The 15,773-nt window shown below is 34.2% G+C and overlaps 1 protein-coding gene across 1 annotated transcript in view; it reads right to left on the bottom strand.

Annotated features, from left to right (window-relative positions):
• LOC110450419 (TNF receptor-associated factor 3-like) overlaps positions 1–15,773 on the bottom strand; it is a 67,079-nt gene that overhangs the window by 36,959 nt on the left and 14,347 nt on the right. The gene's annotated exons all lie outside the window — the stretch shown is intronic.

Here is a 15,773-nt window from a genome sequence, read left to right as displayed (position 1 = left end):
CTGACTGGAATAAATCCAATAATACAAACAAAATAAATGTACAAACCAAATCCCTTGATGGTATTCCTGTGTATTGCATCACACTCTCATCTGTTCTGGTGACTTTGTCAACAAACAAATTCCGCAGAGGAGCATCTTTGTTTCCTAGCTTCTGTTCAAGGTCTTTAAAGTTTCTGTGAATTAGCTTGTATATCCCACATGGATAAGTCTGTCTGGACAGCAGAATCTCTGACTTCTACAGCTGTGTCTGATGTTATCTGTCCTACAGAGTAGCTATGGTCTTTTGACATATCCACATCTGCAATGTTAATTATAAAACAAGTGTCCATTAAATGGTTGATATTGTTTATATTTATACAGAGTCCATATTTTTGATTTCAATTACATGTATGAGGATATGGTTCAAATTAGACAGAATTAACTAAACCTGGTAATTAATTCACTCCTTACCTTCATTGAAGAAGCATGAATGATCAGCACAGAAATCTATGGCATCAACAGCTGTTTCAACTTCAACAGTACAAACAAATGGAGGGGAAAACACCATGTCAACTTCAGATGGAAGATTTCTTTCTTCAAGAGCTGATGGTATAGATGCTACCTGTAGGTGTTTCTAAGAAAATAAATACACAGAATGAACTTTTTTGTAAAGTTACAAAAGTAAAATTGCATCATCAATTATAATCAATGAGTTATAATCAAAATGATCTACATGATTCTTATTTAGAAAAATGTGTGTTAAGTATTTACAACCTTTTTATTACTTAAATGTCTTAAATTAATGTTTGCTTCAAAAATAAATTGTGTGTCTATTGAAAAGTTCCAGCATCTTAAAAATACGTTCTGAGTTATTCTACCTACCAAGTAGTTGTAAAAGAAAGTAAAGAGAATGACAAGTTTTGCGGTGACCATCCCCACACTCTCCGTTTAATTTCTACTTTTATAGGCTAATAGTACATCATATACATTTTTAGTACAATGCTTACAATGCATACATTCTACTTGGGGAGTTATTACCTGTCGTTTTGTAAATGACCTTATGCCAGTAATGGATTAAATTGTATTAATGGCGGATATTTTTCTATTTTTTGAAAATATTTTTTTAAAGTTGCTAGATGTCATTTTTTTTAATTTATAAAGTATCATTTGTTTCCTCTGGAAATCAACTGTCTGTTTAGAAAGGATGCATACAGATAATTTAAAATGGTAGAAAACTATTTCAATTTTGTCATCCATCATAATAAATGACCTGAGGGTCGTAGAAAAAAAACCCACTGAATAAATGTATTAAGCATACAGATCAAGTCTTTGATAGATTTTTATTTTCAATTACAGCTTACGCGAGACTCGAAAGTTAAAAAGGTAAAATGTATATGCTTTGTAAGCAGGTTACTTGGCCTAGTGGTTAACGGGGCAGATTTCTGATATCACTTGTCCAATACTTTAGTTAGAAATGATAAATAATATAATCTTTGTTGCAGCTTTTGCCTTTTGTACAAAGTAAATAAGGATTCTTAAAAATATATATTAATTACTTCATTATTTTTTTAGAATTTGTCCTTTTCTTGTCATGAAAATTAGGTGAAGCCGTAACGCAAAGCTTTAGTCAATAAGCTGTTGAACAGCATTGCAAGGCAGACAAACACGAGAATAATAAACAATATCGTGTATCATTAATCGCATGGCAATGGAAGGGAGATAACTTCAAATAAAATTGAAGAATTTGTACAGATTGTCACCCATATATTGTGACATTTCTACCCACAGATTTCCTTAAACATACATTGTGCATACCGCCCATTGTCATCTCTGACCAATATGGCTAACTCTTCAGTATCACCACGGAATTAGATTAGATCTGTTATCTAAGTCCGTGGTATCACTTCAGATAAATACTCCGCTAAATACATGTAGTTGACTCATGATCATCTAATATTTTAGTTCATTAGTTTAACAATTCGAAAACTTCGGTTCAACATACCCTCACAAAGATAGTATGGTCACGTTCTAGATTTCAACTCTCTGATAAGTCCGATAGACTTTTGTTATAGTCGTGCATATGGTGACCGAGACCAGATATTTGACCTTGACATTACCAAATATGGTACATGTACGTGTGACAGCACTTCATGAATTTGAGAAATGAAATAACACCTCTAAATATGTTAATGTTACCGTGCCGCTAACCTTCGTTCTTCGTTCTTATCAGCAGGATAAAACTGACATTTCTTATTTTGGTTACATAGCAAATGTTATTGACTTTCCTCCGTTAACACTGATTTAAAATAAAAAGGATTTTTATTTTCATACGAGCCGTAAAGGGGAAATAGAGGTAAAACCTTCAAAATCCTTCTCCTACCGTAGGGATTAAGGGATTTTATCCTAATTTAGTCTGGAGCATCCTTGGGCCAAGGGGACTCAATTTTGTATAAATGGTCTGTGTGGCGCCCCTTGGGGCAGATTGGCGGGGCCGAATATGGGAAATAGGTAAAACCTTCAAAATCCTTCTCCTACCCTAGAGATTAAGGAATTTTATCCTTATTAAGTCCAGAGCATCCTTGGGCCAAGGGGACTCAGTTTTGTATAAATGGTGGGTGTGGCCCCCCTGGGGGCAGAGGGGCGGGGCCCTTTAGGGGAAATAGAGGTAAAACCTTTAAAATCCTTCTTCAACCATCGTGATTAGGGATTTTATCCTTATTTAGTCTGGAGCATCCTTTGGCCAAGGGGACTCAATCTTGTATAAACAGTGGGTATGACCCCCCTATGGGGCATAGGGGTGGGGCTCTGTTTGAAATTTGTTATATCTCAAGTACTGGATGGATTTTTCTGAAATTTCATATGTACTTACAGCACCTACCATGGAGTGCTATATCTTTACTTCATACCAATTATTTTAAACATATTCAGGTGAGCGAACAACAACGATGTAACAGCATCATCATCATCTTACATCGTTATTAATCTCACTCTCCTTCTCATCCATACGAGTAACAAACTTGCGGCATAGTAACATATCTTGCGGTGTAGCAACAGTCATGTGTTGCGACTAATTTACGCTACTGTTAGCCCCGATTTCAAACTGAAGAGAACTGTATATATATAAAAGAAATATATTTAAAATGGTATATAACTGTACCACATTGACAGCTGTCGAGTCAAGTATAAGCAGTCTACAGTAATATTCAATGTGGTGTTATCGGTCTTTTGAGTAATGTTACTAGTGGTGTTATTTAAGTAGAATATTTGGTTTGATTTTATAGGAATCATAGTTCTATTAACATCTTAGCAGTAAAAACGATACCCAATTAAACTCAATGTCATTTTTTTTTAAAAAAAATTTGGAGACAACTTGGTGATTTTGTAGTTAGATCTATAAATTTTGGTTATGAAATAGGTCAACTTTTTCAACAGGGTATCATTACTTGCATTCCAAAAGATAATAAACCTAGACACTTCATCAAAAACTGGCGTCCTATTTCTCTTTTGAATATAGTTTATAAAATAGCTTCAGGAACAATAGCAGGTAGGGTAAAAACAGTATTGCAAAAACTTATCAACACAGATCAGACTGGATTTTTGGCAGGTAGATATATAGGTGAAAATACTAGGCTTATTTATGACATAATGCATTATACTGAAGAAAAAGATATACCTGGGATGTTACTTATGATAGATTTTGAGAAAGCATTCGACTCAGTCGCATGGAAATTCATTGATGAAGTGTTAGAGTTTTTTAATTTTGGAAATAGCATTAGAAATTGGATTAAAGTTTTTCATTGTAATATTAGTTCTGCTATAAACCAAGGAGGTAATCTTTCTCAATTTTTCAATGTCAAAAGAGGCTGTCGTCAAGGTGATCCAATCGCACCGTATATTTTTATCCTTTGCGCTGAAATGCTAGCAATTCGGTTGAGAAATAACAGGAAAGTCAAAGGTATAAGTATTAACAATTTTCCAATTATATTTTCACAATATGCAGATGACAGTTCACTTATACTAGATGGATCAGAGGAGTCGCTGACTGAATCTATAACGGAATTGCACACTTTTGCTAGAATATCTGGTCTAAAAATTAATCTGAACAAAACACAAGTAGTATGGATAGGGAGTAAGAGATACAGTAATGATATTTTATTACCGGAAGTAAATCTTCAGTGGGGTGCAGAACAGTTTAAGCTTCTTGGAGTAGAATTTCATGTAGACCTACATAGGATACCAAAACTAAACTTTGATAAAAAAACTTGTTAAGCTTAAATCTATTATTAATTCATGGAAAAGAAGATCTATTACACCTATTGGTAAAATACATGTCATAAAGTCATTAATGGTATCCCAATTTAATCACTTGTTTATTTCTTTACCAAATCCCAGTGACAAATTTCTTCATAAACTCAATTGTATCCTTTATGAATTTCTTTGGAATGGTAAGGTTGATAAAATAAAGAGAGATGTTGTGGTTAAAAATTATAGAGATGGAGGTCTTAAGATGGTACACTTATTGTCATTTATAGAATCTTTAAAATTAAGTTGGATAAGGAGGCTTCTCCAAAAACAAGGCAAATGGCAGGAGATATTAAAAACATATATCAATATTGATCTTCTCTTTAACTGTGGTAATAAATATATATCTATATGCCAAAATACAAGTACAAATTTGTTCTGGAAAGATGTATTTAAAGCATGGAGTAGACTTTCTTATAAGGAAGATCTTGTAAGGGAAAAGGGACAATCGTTTTTAAAATTGCCTTTATGGTATAATAAAAGTTTAACTATAAATCAGAAGTGTGTATTTTATCCTGAATGGTATAGATGTGGAATTACTATTTTTAATGATTTGATAAAAAATTCCCCCACACATACATTTTATACACATGATGAATTTAATAACAAATACAATTTAAACACAAACTTTCTGCAGTATTATGGTATCCTGTCAGCTCTTAGAAGATATATTAATCAAAACAATATTGGGCATAATACCACTGTAGGCTTAGTGTACCCAATGATTCCCCTTAATTTGGATTTTTTTTACAAAAACACCAAAGGAGCTAATGACTTTTATGTAATACTTTCTGAAAATAAGATAATTCCAACTGGTAGGAAGAAATGGGTAGAAATATTTGACATTAGGGACAACAAATGGGAGAAAATATATCAAATTCCATTTCGCACAACTACTAATACAAAACTCCAGTGGCTCCAAGTAAGAATTCTCCATCATATTTTGACAACAAATATATATCTATGCAAAGCCGGTCTCTCTAATAATCCTTTATGTGTTTTTTGTAATCTAGATAGGGAAACAATAATTCATACATTATGGGAGTGTGCCATTGTACAAAATTTCCTATACTGTTTTGAAACATTACTACAAGCTTTAATTATCCCATTTTCTTTTAATAAGGAATCCTTCCTTTTCGGAATAGTGTCACAGTAAGGAATAGGCAACAGACTAGATAATGAAATTTTAATTATGATCAAACACTTTATTTATAAAACAAGATGCCCTCAAAACACTTTGTCAGTAAATGCTTTAATTAACAGCATAAAAGACCATCATTCTGTACAAAAATATATAGCATGTTGCTAGGGGGATAATTTTGTAAGAAAACTGGAAAGAGAATGGAAAAAATGGAACCACCTCCTGGAATTATAAGCCCACAGTATAGTTCTCATTTTATATTTTGAAAATACACTGATGCACATACATGAATCTTGCCTGAACTCCAAATATATATTTTGTGTCCCTTTTTTGTGAATCTAAGTTGATGTTTCTGTCTGAACTTATTAAAGTTAATCTCTTTTATGATATACATATATTTTGTCCTGAGTATTACCCTCATTTCTCAGTCACCGTTATATGGCTGTATTTACTTGCAGTTTAAAGCCGAAAGCACCTTACTTACAATTAATACAGAAGATCATCTTATGATCTTATTCTAAACATAAAGTTTGTTTATTATTGAGCTGCAGTGCAAAAACTAGTTTCTCCTTTTTCTTCCTCTTTCTGTTGACTTTTTCCGTTTTTCATTGCTATTTTTTTTCCTTCTTCTTCTTTTCCTCTCTCTCTCTCTCTCTCTCTCTCTCTCTCTCTCTCTCTCTCTCTGTTCTCATAAAGGCAATATATGTGTACATGCGTACCATTACATGTACTTGTGTCTAAATATATCAACTGATGTAAGTAAGAGTAAATATGAGTCGTGTGAGGTCTGAATATATAATATGAATTGTTTGAATGTAAATATACCATATATTGCAAAACAATCTTGAATAAAAAGAAAATTACAAAAAAAAGAAGATTATATTATAGGTGTACGTATTATGTCGATGGCTACATACTACAGGGCCAACAAGTATTAGTTATATCATAGGAACCGAGCAATATGTCAGTTATTGTACTTCTCGAGCGCGTAGCGCGCACCACTCGAGTGCGATAACTGACGTCACATATTGCCAGACCTATGATCAGAGACGTATTATACGTCTCTGCTATGATGTAACTGACTTGTCGCATAAAGTGTAACGTAACAATTTAAAGGATAAAGCTTGGTTATTATTAAAAAAAAAAGTTGTCGGACTTCGTCTCAAACTCAAGGCCAAGTTTGGCATACGATGACTTTGACGACCTTGGCGTATGATATATTCATATGTCTCAGTTAATGACTCGCATTGAAAGTGACCCAGAAAACCTCACTGAAAAGTGTTAGAAGACCTAACTCCTGCCTCTCTCGGCGATTAAAGATGAGCCAGAGGAGAAGTAAATACCCGTTAAAAGCCGCTTCCCGGATCCTGTTGGAAGGAGAAAATGGTATACATTGAGGGCGCTAAATGTCAAAATGGTAATATTAAGCCTACTAATGTGGATATTAACATACCTACAGAAAAGTACAAGGTCCTATTTGCTGATATTTATAATATGGCCAGAAATGTGTTTCACAATTACTTTTTGTCTTTTGATTATAAGACGGACTAGTTCATGCCAAAAGTTGTAATTTACAAAACGGAAAAAAAGATAGACAGCGGAACCTGGAAAGGTAAAACTTGTTAAATTGTTTGCAACGATGTTGCCGAATAAAATGTGTTTGAACTTCCATTATTTGTATTTTTAGTTATGTCTCACGGTGTCGATATCCTATTAACACACTTTAAACTTTCACTGGCTGACCAATGAGAATGGAGAATTCCATTGTATTCAGTATATGGAAGGAGACTCACTTATACCACGGACTTAGATAACATCTAATCTAAGTCCGTGCTTATACCGTATGGTATTAGTAAAACTGTGTAAAACAAGTTGGTTATACCATAGCTAGATCAAAGGGAAAGTGACACGTCTATGCGACAATACAACTGAATTCCCTGGTTTCCTGGCTCCATAGCCCGAGTTTCCTCTGGCTAGTACAACCTACCAGCCTAGTAACTGTGCAATCGGGAACCGTCGGCACTTTCCGTAAACGAGAAACTAGTATTTTCTCGTTTACGGAAAGTGCTGACGGTTCCCGATTGGCACATGTGGTGGTATGATATTTGAAGTCCGGGTCCTTTCTGTCACGTCACAATATACAATGAGGCATCGTTTATGTATAACGTCACTGTACCCAAATCGGGACACTTTTTAGATAAATTTCAATGCTCTTTATACCATACTATCAGTTCTAAAAATGATTGTTAATTTTTCATAAATACTATCCACTTTTCATTTCTATTACAAGTTGATATTTCACGCGCCCGAAATATCAACTTGAAATAATTTATTGTTATTTCATTAATAGCCCTTGGACCGGCGTAACTGTATCCTGAAAGGGACACTTCGGTATTTTGGCTAATAGAAGATATATTTCAAATATTTACGAGTCTAACAGGGTTATTATTAAATTTCTTCTCCAAACTAATATTGGTTTTGATAAAATAGACTTTTGAAAATGATATCGAAATAAAAAGCGTCGCACGGCGCGTACATCTAGAAAGTCTTGCTTTGGTCATTATTCTTACCCTAAAATTGTCCATTTAACGATAATCAGCACCCAATAAAGTCAATATACAGCTTAATTGTCATGAAAGTATTATCAAATGAAAACTGTATACATACATTGCACTAAATGACAGTTTCCCATAATTAAGTGTCCCGTTTTGGGTACAGTGACTTCTTCGGTCCTTAGTAATCGGTACTGTCCTACAATTAATGAGAGTACAATAATAATTTTATGTTCGTACAGGAAGCGAAGACTAGTACACGCCATGCATATATATACATCTATATTAGATGAAAACTTCCAGATATCGATACTGAAAGTAGGCAAAAATAAACTGATCAATAAATCATTACTTTCCTGTATGCATGTTCAGTCGGATAAGCTGTTCAAAAAAGCTGAATCCACAAAATTTTCTCCACTCAGAAAAAGAGCTAGCTACGCCCCTGAATTGTTCCGCATATTACGATGGCCCATTTCAGCCAGCAGTTTACAACCTAATCATTGATAAAACTGTCCCTTTTTCCATGGCCCTTTTCAGCCGGCAGTATACACACCTAACATTTGAATTTGTCCCGCACTAGTCAGGGGCAAAAGACAACTTAACGACATAGGTTTTAGTCCCCTGTAAAGGAGAAAGGCGAAAGACACACTAAACATTGATGTTTTTGTACTATTGGCAAAATGTACCTACGTCAATGGCCCGTTTCAGCCGGCAGTTAACTAACCCAAGATTGTAAACTGTCCCTAAATATTCAGGGACAGAAGACATCTTAATACAAACATTGATGTTTTTGTAACATACCAAATACATCTGTAATATATTACTCTTATGCCGTATCTATAGTGGAATTCCATTTAGATAATTGATTGACCATTGGCTGGTTGCAAAGGCCCTTTAACAACGGATAATAATTTATGAACCGCTCTGAGACGACCTACGAACTAGGTTGTGATAAAGCGGTATAACATCGAATTATTATTATTATTTTATGATCTTATTCAATAACCCTTACATGTTTTCTATATTCTTTATGTAATTTGTCTTTTGTTCCTATAATATATTGCCTTAGTGATATTGATTTTGAGTTCGGTATGAGATTTTGTTTACACTGTGGTATTATCTTGTTTTTCTTCCTGTATTGCTATGACACCAATAACAAAATCTAAATATCTATATTTACATTTGCTCGCTTACTGAGTGTAGAGTTTCTCGCCCATAGATATTGTACTTAAAATATCTGTTTTTACTTACTGAATGTAGTGTTTCTTCCCAATATATAGTGTACTTAACATATCTGTTTTTACTTACTGAATGTAGTGTTTCTCCCCAATATATAGTGTACTTAACATATCTGTAACATATCTGTTTTTACTTACTGTATGTAGTGTTTCTCCCCAATTGATATTGTACTTAATATATCTGTTTTTTACTAACTGAATGTAGTGTTTCACATCCACAGAGGTTTTACTAAACATATTAACACTTAGTATCAGTGTTAACTTAGAGTTATTCAGCGTATATGTTTTCGTACTAATTTAGTGTGGTATTCCTCGTACACAACTGAGTATACTTAACTTATCAATGTTCCACAAAGGTGGTTGACACTGCTTGTCGATTTCTTAGTCCAGAAAGGTTGCCGTAACCTTGATGGTCAGATAATTTTTCTATTGAGTAGTGACAGACTTCAAAATATACATACGTCACTCAGTATAAGGGTTTTTAGAACATCCCATTTCGTTCTTTTTTTGGAATTCTATATTAATTACGAAATTTTGCAGATGTAATCACATGTATGTGTTTTACGTTTATCATTTTTGTGTCGCCTGCAAAAAGCTGGTGACACATAGATGTTGCTATGTCGGTGTCGGCGGCGTCGTCCGCACAGAGGTTTTCGTGCGATAACTTGAGTTTCCTTGGGCCGATCCAACTCAAACTTCATGCAGTGCTTCCTTTCCGAAAGTGCTTGCTTAAGATTGCTTTTCAGGTCCGAAGGTCAAAGGTTAAGGTCACTGTTACTATAAATCGATAGCAAGTTCCTTAAAACTCAGAGTATTCTTCCCAGAATAACAGATTATATAACAAAATGATGCCATCCAAAAACATAATCTATGATTATTGCTTACTTTTAACATTATTTCTTGAAATGAAAAGTGTATCTATTTCTTGGTAATCTCCCAGCTTCCTGCCCAGGCGACACATCCACTTCCGTGGAATTCTTGTTACGAACTTATTGTAGTGTGTTTCGCCTACAGAGGGTGTACTAGTTTGATGTAACAGCATTATAGTTCACCCTTAGTGCTGTTTCCAGATCATAAATTGGCATATTAAGGGATCCCCGTACCACTGCCAAAAATGAAACTTTCGAAACTTATGTTTATTGCATGACTACAGTATGGCTTTGATAAATCATTTTTGAAAAAGAAAAGCTTAACCTGCGGGACTTTTATGAGAATATAATACAGATGAATAAACAAAATACAATCAACAAACGTGTTCTGAGTGTAAAACATCTTCCGGGACCAGACCGGAAATCGAACCCTGGCCCCAGGATCATGAAACAATCTTAGACTTAAGTATTTGCTTAGCCAATCACGTATGACGTCATTTTTTATGACGTTATTTGTGATTGGCCAAGTCAAAACTAAAGACAAATCTATACTTAAGATCATTACAGTAAGACCATCGCTGAAACCAACTGAGCTTCATGGACCAAATGTGCTACAGTTATATCCAAACGGAAGTTAAGAGGAGGTTACTGTTTATAGAAAAACGGCTTTGCAGTTGGACAGGGATCCTTAATAAGTTTGTTGTCATTTCATTTTACCTTTTGCGCAGGAAAGATGATCATAAATTACTTAATTGTTTATGAAAATCACATATGTATATTTACATTCTGTGTTGCATTTGCCTATATGTCGTTAGTAAACCAAATTGCAGTATATGCGACTGTATACTACAATTTACAGTGATACGGCCAGTGTAGGAATACATGGCCACCAGATACTTTCGGTATCAATAGGCATGTAGTCAGAGAACTTTCTGGTTCGTTAGCATTGTAGGTCATCGCAAAAGATAACGCAACTTGACAAATTATGACAATATAAATTTATTATAAGATGTGTAGGTACCACAAAATTATTGTAAGCGCCATTCTAGATACGAAATTTCCAAGTGTGTCAACGTCATCACACAAGGGCTCGGTTTCGAGATTTTGAGTTATGCATAACATCAGTGAATAACCACAACACTGAAATTCAGCATTTATAAAACCTTGTAAAAGTCGAGGGTATCGACAAGGTTTTAGAATGTGCATAAATACCTTTATAAGTGTTGTGCTTCTTCAGTGATGTCATCCATTACTCAAAATTACGAAACCGAGCCCCTGTGAACGTCGTCTGCTAGCGATTCTAATCTGACCGATTATACATGGAATCTGTTTCAAACGAAGTGTCCTTGGAATCGCTATCACCTACTGAAAGGACCACTTTAATTAAAAATTTCCGAGTATATTCCAGTCGATGGAAACATAAGCGTTTCCGAGGAAACAATGAAGTCCGTTGAGCGCCGCATCACTTCCAAATACATGTACTCTATCAATGCGCGCTATGAGGACGAGAGTCGACATCACTTGGATTTGACATAGAAATGCATTTCGGGTGTACCCTTACGGGATACCTGGTCTAATTTTTCTTGTACTTTTCTTTCATCATATTTTGACCTAGATTAACCGATTTCGAGTTCGAATAACGGTTTTGTTTTCTGATTTGCATATATCAGTGACACTTTGATGACACACCTGAGCATTATCATAACAAATACCCATCTTCATCTTACTATACCTACTTACTTGATATTTATCCCGGCAAACATAGGGGCGGCTATCTGGTGTCTTTCAAGAGCAATATTTGAGTGATTAAAGTTACTAAAAATTAAGGTATTTTTCTTCTTAATTCTTTATTATAATAGACAAAACAATCAAAAGTTAAAAAAAATCGAACCATCCGAACATTTAATCACTTTTTCGGACCGCACACAATAAATATAAATCAAATAGTCCATTTGAGGATCTTTGATGAGCATGACACTATTTTCGTACATGACAGTTACGCGCCTGGCCAAAACATAAATAGATAATGTATTTTGAGTAGTTTCACTTGTCAATAACACGTAACGACCTACTTTCGCTTTCAATTAGATCACATTTTAGAATTTGCTACTAAATATATACATCCTGTAACATATACGGTCCCGAGCGTGGACATCCTGACCAGGAAATCAACTGTTAAATATATCCGTTGTAAGTCCTCACATTAGTAAAGATAGCAATGCATACGGTCAAAAGAGAAGTCATAATGACTTTTAATTGCAAAAATAGGCAAAAAACCGACGAATTACTAACTATATACATGTTATAACATACATGGTCCCGAGCGTGGACATCCTGATCAGGAAATCAACTGTTAAATATATCCGTTGTAAGTCCTCACATTAGTAAAGATAGCAATGCATACGGTCAAAAGTGAAGTCATAATGACTTTTTAAAGCAAAAATAGGCAAAAAAACACACCGACGAAATACTCAATACATCCATCTTATAACATACACGATCCCGAGCGTGGACATCCTGATCAGGAAATCAAATGTTAAATATATCCGTTTATTTTTCGTAATATAAGTTAAGCTAGGGATCAACACGGTTAAAAGATGTGTCATAATGACTTTTAAATGGAAAAGAGGTAAAATAACGACGAAATACTAAATATATGCATCTTACAATAAACACGGTCCTGAGGGGGACATCCTGATGAAGGAATCAAATGTTAAATACATCCGGTCTTTTTCGTCATATAAGTTAAGTTAGTGATGAACACGGTTAAAAGATGTGTCATAATGATTTTCAAACGAGAAACAAGTAACTCGAACTATAAAATACTGAATGTATACATCTTACAAGAAACACGGGCCTTATCGGAGACATCCTGATCAGGAAATCAAATGTTAGATTTATCCGTTATTATTCCTCACATTGGTAAAGTTAGCAATGAATACGGTCAAAACATGTGTAATAATGACTTTTAAATGGAAACATTTGAACATGAACAACGAAATACTTAATACATCCATCTAATAACATACACGGTCGTGAGCGGGGACATCATGATTAGATAATCAAATTATGAATAAATCCTATGTTTCTCGTTATGTAAGTAAATTTAATAATGAATATGGTCAAACGATGCGTCATTATTATTTTTAAATTGATATATACATTACATCAATGATGGAATAAATTATTATTCCTCATAACGTTTACGGTCCTGAACGTACAGCCGCCATCCGTGTTACATTTCTAAAAATCCCTACTACTGGACACAAGGTTTTAGTAATTCAAAATCAACTGATAGTCACCAGTGTTACGTTCTCTTTTGTATTACGGATGCTTTCTATTCTCAATTTCCATTTCCAGTTCAAATTAATTTAACAACAAAATAAGTACATTTATATTCACATTTTATTTACAACACAAGTATTTTAATCCGTCACAAAATATATAAGTCTTCACCATTTCTACTCAAAAATTATCTCCAACTATAAACTGTAAAACTACAAAGATCTTCAAAATACAGCCAAAACTGCTATTCTTACTAACTTTCTAATTATCATTCTAACTGTAGCTTTCTAACTCTCCTCTATGTCTCTAGACCTCTCAACTCTGTCTAGACTCCTTAGCTCAAGTCTCTACTCGGACTCCACAGACGAAAAATCCTGCTACATTGATAAAGAAGGTAAATCCAGCTTCATTTGACCCCTTTACGACTAGGTGAAACTGGCCATAAGTCCTGCTAAAGTTGACCCCGCGGTCAAATCAGCTGGAGGCACAAACACTATATCACAGACTAGAACTTCCTCCACCTAGAACGTGCACACTTATCTACAGATATCTACGGCTACTTAGCTAATATCTTCAAATAAAACTATGACACTGACCACGAGCCAAGGCTCATTTAATTTAAACACTTTAACGACTAATAAATGCATAGCAATACTATACATTTGCATCTAAGAACATAAAATGTCCTTAGCAGGGACGTCCTGATCAGGAAATCAAATGTTAAATATATCTGTTGCTATGACATGGGTCCTGAGCGGGGACACCTTGATCAGGAATTATAATTAAAATATATCCGTTTTCGTCATAACAATCTTTAATGGATATATATACTACATCAATGACGAAATAAATGTACATTATAATGCATCTTATAACGTTAACGGTCATAGCAGGACAATCAAATGTTAAATGTATCCGTAGTGATTCATCAAATTTTGCAATGAATACGGTCAAAAGATGTGTACTTATGATTTTAAAATTAGAAATACATTACAACAGTGATGAAACATGCATCTGATAACGTAAACGGTTCTGAGCGGGGACATTCTGATCCGGAAATCAATTGTTAAATATATCCGTTGTTATTCATCCCATAAATAAAGTTAGAAATAAATACGGTCAAAAGGTTTGTACTTATGATTTTTAAATTGAATATATATATATATTATAAAAGCAGAAAAATGATCCTTACGGACAAAGAAATATTATATATATTTTTTTCCTCAACAACGAGTCTTTAGTACTTTCATCTCTTCTAGGAGATTCTTCAGACTACCTGATCAGGAATTATAATAAAATGAAGAATCTCCTAGAAGAGATGAAAGTACTAAAGACTCGCTGTTGAGAATTTTTATGTAGTAAATATATATATTATATAAGGAAAAAAATGATCCTTACGGACGAAAAAATATTATAAAAAGAAAAAATCTCAACAACGAATCTTTAGTACTTTCATCTCTTTTAGGAGATTCTTCAGACTGTTTATTTGAAGTATATGTCGTGACGTCATAAACTATGTCGTCATATAATAGTTCGCTATAGCGACGTCCGCTATATACGTACCCGCCGTAGCGATATCACAGCAATATAAATATATTAATTATAGTCTTAAGGCAAAGAGTACTAATTGTTTAGGATTTATAATTACTAGTTATACTATTATTTACAACAACAAAAAATAATAATAATAAATGGAAAATGAAAAACAAAAATAAACACGGGACCATTACATTACTGATTCGACACACTACCGATATCACTTCTTTACAAACGTAACTCTACTATAGACTAAAATACAAATTATAAAACACGCTGATCGAAACTCGTGTATGCACATCCTTTCAAAAATAGTTTATGACGTCACAACATATACTCCTCGAAGAGATAAAAGTACTAATGACTCGTTGTTGAGAAATTTTCTTTTTATAATATATATATATTTAGGTAACATGAACGATGAATATGTTATTAACATATTATAGCATATACGGTTCTAAGCGGGGACATCACGATCAGGATAAGAATTTTTTGTTCTTTTTTCGTAGATTTTGCTTTATCAAATACATGCAGTTATGGATGTGAACAATCAAGAACGTTGCCATAATGATTTTCAAATGGTAAATAGCTACTGAACATTATCTCAATGGTTAAATATCCAGAACGTACATGGTCCTGCGTGGGGACATCCTGATAAGGAAATCAAATAGAAATAAAATCGATGTCGATTTCGGCTACGCTGGAAACGTATGTACAATAGGTGTTACATATGTACCGAAATGACTCAATTCAGCTACGCTTTGTTAACACTTGGTCATAGATGTGCGAGAGTCTTTGAGCCCCCTCGTCTCGATTTAGAACTGGCCCACTGCTGCGTATCCAGATGGCTTCCTTTATCTGCCGTTTGAAC

This window comes from Mizuhopecten yessoensis, unplaced genomic scaffold (genome assembly GCF_002113885.1).
Source record: "Mizuhopecten yessoensis strain PY_sf001 unplaced genomic scaffold, ASM211388v2 scaffold5229, whole genome shotgun sequence".
NCBI lineage: Eukaryota > Metazoa > Mollusca > Bivalvia > Pectinida > Pectinidae > Mizuhopecten > Mizuhopecten yessoensis.
Note: the sequence above shows the minus strand (reverse complement) of the source record. Positions and strands in the feature narration are given on the sequence as shown.